Raw genomic sequence first — 6,000 nt, 5'->3', positions numbered from 1 at the left:
GTCTAACGTTGTCTAAGTTGTAACTCAGCTCTCAGTCACAATTTGGTTGTAAAGGTGGTTAGCTGCCACGGGAACGCACAAGGTCATGGTTTAGTTCACAAAGACTTGCACTGACAGTGACCAGTCCAAAGTGGGGGAAACTTAAGACAAACCTCCAGTCTATAAAGAAAATAAAAGGAAGGAAGGTGGAAAGATTTAGATGCCATAAGACACTCTCTCAGTGGATATCCGCGGAGATCCAACCCTCAGTGGATAAGGAGACACAAGACACAGCACAACAAATTCTCATCTTGCTCCTTCCACATGGAAGATGAAGGAGGAGATCTAGAAAGGAAAGGAGGTAGATGCTGGGGAATAAGACCATCCCGTGGGAGTGGGATGGAAAGGGGGGGGGTGTGCCAGCAAGAGAATGGTTTCCTTCCATGCAGTAACTAAAGACAGAGTTCTAAGGGAACTGCAGTGCAGGGGAGGGGTGGGGAATCCGGGGGATGGTTGGTGAAACATTGATTCTCAGGTCATGATCTCAGGGTCATGAGCTGGAGCCTATGTCCAGCTCTACGCTCAGTGAGGTGTCTGCTTGAGACTATCTCTCTCTCTCCCTCTGCCCCTTCAGCCCTGCTCTCCTCTTCAAAACAAAGCGAAACAAAACAATACAAAAACCAGCAACTGCAATGCTTTTTAATACCTGGCAGTCAATGGGAACAAAAACAAAACAAAACAGAAAAAAACACAAAAACAAAAAACTAGCTGAAAATTTTAATCCAGCTGAATGAATCTGAGAGTCACGAGAGAAGCATTTGGCTTTGCTAGTTACAGAATTGCAGAGAAATGTTCTTATCAATTCTCGTCCAGAAGGTAAGATTGGCATGGGGACCCAGGAATTAAATATTGGTATAGAATTTTCCAAGTTATACCCATTCAGCTGTTTCTTTAAAAAGAGGTACTAAGTCGGGGCGCGTGGGTGGCTGAGTAGGTTAAAGCCTCTGCCTTCGGCTCAGGTCGTGGTCCCCAGGGTCCTGGGATTGAGTCCCACATTGGGTTCTCTGCACAGTGGAGGGCCTGCTTCCCCCTCTCTCTGCCTGCCTCTCTGCCTGCTTGTGATCTCGCTCTCTCTTTCTGTCAAATAAATAAATAAAATCTTAAAAAAAAAAAAAGAAGTACTACTTCTTTTTATCAGTCTTATATGCCATTGAATGCAATTTGGGTTTTAATTTGGCAAGACGAGTGGTACCTGGGATGGCTCAGTCTGTTAGGCGTCTGACTCTTGGTTTTGGCTCAGGTCATGATCTCAGGGTTTTGGAATCGAACCCTGCGTCTAGCTCAGCCCTCAGCATGGAGTCTGCTGGAGACTGTCTCCCGCTGTTCCTCCCCTGCTTGCCCTCCCTCCCTCTCTCTCTAAATTAAATAAATAAAGTCTTTTTAAAAAAATAAAAGATGAGAGGAGAAAACATGTTATTCTGATCTTGTTTTTGGTTTAAAATCAAGGGAGCTGCAATATAAGTCTTGGGTTCCTTGGGCTGTGGACACTGTGGGCAAGATATCAAGGTTCTCTTGGTGTGTCAGTTTGCAGCGCTTGGGCAAAAAACTCCAAAGAGAGGCAGCAGATGAATTTGGTTCAGTACTTGGGTTCAGGATCAGACAGTTCTGCCAGGGAGCCCTGAACTCTATTTCTTCCATGACTATGGAATCTCAAACCAGCCACTTCCCCTGCAAACGTCCGTGTCCTGATCCATACAATGAGACAGTAAGAGTAGATCCTTCATAGAGTTCGTGAGGCTCAGAAGTGTCCGTGCAGGCGAATTAGCATCAGGTCTGAAATACAGTTAACTTTCAATAAATATTACCAGTGGGGTGCCTGGGTGGCTCAGTGGGTTAAGCCTCTGTCTCCGGCTCAGGTCATGGTCTCAGGGTCCTGGGATTGATCCCCATATCAGGCTCCCTGCTCAGTGGGGAGCCTGTTTCCCCCTCCCTTTCTCTGACCCTCTGCCTACTTGTGATCTCTCTGTCAAATAAATAAAAAGAAAAATCACGTGTTATTACACCACTTACTACTAATAAGAAGAACGTAGGCCTGATGGACTGGATTGCACTTTCAGCCTTAGACATAGCTCTTGGCACAGAGTGATCTCACATGACAGAGAAGTTGACTAAAACTAGGAAAACGCATTTTGAAGACCACGACCCTATACCAACGTCTTCAGACCCATGCGGCGTTCTTTGGAGGCTATGACCTTGTTTAAGTGTTTGGTTCTAACCCATAGCACCTTTTCCCCCCTGAAACCACATACTCTCATTTAGAAGGACCCAAAAATGTCCCCGGTCTTGGAATTTGGGGTTAAGTCCCGGGAACGAGAGGAGCGCAGGGCCGAGCTGGGGAGGGGGCGCACAGTATGAGAAAATCAGAAAAGCAATATTCCGCCCCCTGTTCGGGACTACCTGGCCCCAAGCACTCACCCTGGAGGGCAGGTGAGCGAGAAAAGGGCGCTGGGACCCTTTATGGCCCATAATAGCCACGCAGCTGTGCAAGCAGAGATCAAAGATCAAATCAAATTTCAAGCTGCAGGGACCTCAATCCAATCACCTGCAGAGGTCAGGAAAGGAATTTTTCTTCCCTGAAGAGCCCCAAGATTGGCTGAATTCCCAACAGGGGGGGTTGGCAGTGCCTTGAAGGATCACATTACTGGCTACTGCCCAGAAGCAAGGGGACATGGCCTCGGGGTTGATGGGACTGGTGGGGCCACTGCATTGTTCCCGGGGAAAAGTGTCTGCCAAGCAGAATGGGGAAAGGCAGAGAAAGCCCAGGACTTGGCATCCGGGGGCACCAATGTGGTCGGAGCTCAGAAGCCTCCTTTTGAGCGTCCACTCTCTAGGTAGGTCCCCAGAAAGCTGACTGTTGACGATTTTGTGGGTGCTGGGCTGACCTCTGTCTCTTCCTCCTTTGCGGAGCCCGGGGTTGAGGTGGGACTTCTGCCAGAAGGAGGGTGGGCACGCGGCGGCCTCGCCATCTGCACTGCGCGCGTCGCCCATCCCCCACCCCACCCCCACAGCACACAAAGGAAAGTCGCTGGAGCCCAGATGCTCAGGCCTGTGCCCAGTCGTGTGCCCCACTGGAGACAATGCCATCTGGTTAAAAGAAATACCCTTGCATCTCTAAACCGTTGGACGGAAGCAGAAGCCCCCTCCCCACCCCCCAGTGCTAGCTCAGAAAGGCTCCCTGGAACCCTCGAACTGGGACCTTCAACATCAGTTCTTGGCCTTGGCCTCGCCTCTCCCACCTGAAGACACTCCTCCGTCGGGGAGAAATTAGGAAGATTTACTGCAATGCCGGGGAGAGGACTTCATTGGACGAGAAAAGAAAGAGAGACCAAAATTTAGTTCTCGAGAGATTAAATAGGTTGCTCCCTAAAAAAGTGGTCCCCCGGTGGTATTTCATTGGTGTTTGGCAGAGGGTGCCCTTTAGAGTGAGAAGAAGGTGTGTGTAAGTCACGGGAGGGTGGGCGGAATGAAATAAACGTACCATCCCCTGGACCTGGAGAACCCAGTGCGGGTGAACTTGGCCGCTTGGACTGTGGATGTCAATCAAAGTAATGTGTTGGGGGAAGGGGGAGGAAGTTTGTCACCCGTTTTAATATCAGAAATTCCTTTACGTGGGTGGTAACTGGGGAACAGCTGCAGGTAGCTGAATCACAGCCCAAATCCTTGCAAAAACGCTGGTGGGACCCCTGCCAACAACTGAGCAATGGCTTTTCAAGCTGGAAGGGAGCAAGTCTAACTAAGTAAGACCAAGTGGGTGGGGGCGGGGGGGGGAGAGGGTGGGGGTGGGGAAGCCAGTTTTTAAAAAGCTGAGTTTGGAAGCCGGTGCATATTTAATAGGATTAGAACACATGAGTTAGAGGCTGAACATTCTCAACCTGCCTCGTTAAACAGGCCAGCCTGCAGGAAGGCGGACTCTCCCAGCAATGGCCGGGAGGCGAGGGAGGCAGGGCAGCGAGACACCTGGGGCTCTGCCAGGGGAGCTGGGCAAAGGCCGCAGAGAGATTTTGGAAGTTCTTTGCTCCTCTCCCTTCTCTGCAGCTGGGAGCCACCCGCCGTCCCTCTCGGGTGCGCGGACACACCCAGTTTGTCAATAATGCCTTCGGATGCCCTGTCCCTGTTTGACTTGGCCTGGGCCGGTCCACCCACCACCTCGGCCAGTCCCAGGGAGGGAAGTGTTTGCCTTCGCTTCTTCCCGTGGGTGAGCGGGGCCCAGCCTGGCCCTTTCAAAGGTCTGTTTGGATCCTTGCCGGAGGGGTCGCAGATGCGGGTCTGAGTCTGGAGGTTTGGAGGTGGTGGGAAAGGGTTCGACACCCGCTGGAACGTTCTCCTTCTAAATACGGATCCTTATTTGCTTGCCTGATGACTTTAGCCTGCAGGTTAGAGGGGAGTCTGGTCCCTCCAGCCTCGGCTGTGTGGCCCACGACGACCGGAGATCTCTGCCGCGGGCTCTTGTGCTAACGCCGTGAGGCACTTCCGACAGCCCCTCTCAAGCCCTGAGCTGCTTTTTCCCCGCACTTTCTGAACGGAGGCCAGAGGTCACCCCAGCCTTTCCTCTGGTGGCTTTCAGTGCCACTGAAATGAGAAACAAGTCCCAGCTTTGGGGCAAATATTCATTGGATATCGTCCGCAGATCATGTCACGAGGGTCAGGGATCACAGACACAGCCACGCATGCGACACTAAGGACCACAGGGCACTTCCTGTGATGGCGCCTCGACTGGTCTAAACCGTCCGGACCATCTGGGCTCTTCACAGCAGCCCGGGTACCATGTTCAGCCGTCAAAGGAAAGACGGCCTCTCTGAAAAGAACCACCAGGTGTTATGGAGGCTCAGCTACCTAGATACCGCCGTTCCTTGGTTTTTCACGCTGCAAACTGTCCTCTTCCTCAGGTTCTGAAGCGGCAAGAGAAACGTCAGTCTTGCCCACAAGACCTCTGTTTCCCCCTGAAGTCTAGATCGAGAACCCATGTGCTAGGCTTGGGCAGGCTTGGGCCACTACTACGGCCCACTGAGGAACTGTGGCATCTTGGGGGGCAGTGCTGAACTTTCTCAACCTCGATGTCTTGATCGGAGAGAGGCCAACGATAAACCACCACCACCACCACCTGCACATAACGCGCTTAGCACGCGGGTGGATGCTTCCAGAACCTGGAACATGGTCCTAGGGCTGATGGTTATGCCTGATAGCTGACACTGGGGAAGCTCCTCCCAAGGCAGGGGCTACTGCCCTCAGGATGTTACATGCTTCATTCCCTTGCCGGCCTCAGCTCGGCGGCCCCCTTGGCCCCCGATCCCTCCTTCCTGGCTGGGGCAGTGAGTTTCCCTCCTTCCCCGACGTGACCCCCAGCCCCTCACCCTCACCCCCGGGGTTGGTAAGTAAAGATCACGACCCAGCCTAGGGAGGTCCTGGAGGCACCCCCCCCCCTTGTCTTTGGACAACCCGAGGGGATTCTCGAACCCCTGTGAGGGGCGGGCGGAGCTGCGCACCCGGATGCGGGGGCCGCAGGAATCCGGGGAAGCGGGGACCGTTCCGACAGCTCCAGGGAGCCCTGAGCGAACAGCGTGTGTCCTGCCGGCTGTGTAAACACAGTAACCAAACACGCTGATGACTTCCAGGGCCCACCAGATGGCAACAAGTACAGTGGGTGATGTGGTTTCCGTTTCTTCTCCTTATTTTTATCTGCTCCTGGTGCCTCCGGGTAGGACAGAATGTGAACCTCCTTGGAATCTTTGTTAAAACCCTAAATCTTTGCTTTAATGGCTTTGCAGCGGCTCGAATAGGGTCCTTGTCGGCTTTGCTAAGATGTCCCCTTCTCAGTGCAACCTTCTGGGACCAAAAGCAACCGAGTCCCCTTCTTTTAGGACTCTGCCCCCTCAAACCCATGTGTTTTAACTACTTCTTTGTTTTTAAAATTCTCTTTGTCCCTTCCCCGCCCCCAGCAGAGAATAAATTCCTAGAGAGCAA

Source organism: Mustela nivalis (genome assembly GCF_964662115.1).
Source record: "Mustela nivalis genome assembly, chromosome: 17".
Lineage (NCBI taxonomy): Eukaryota > Metazoa > Chordata > Mammalia > Carnivora > Mustelidae > Mustela > Mustela nivalis.
Note: the sequence above shows the minus strand (reverse complement) of the source record.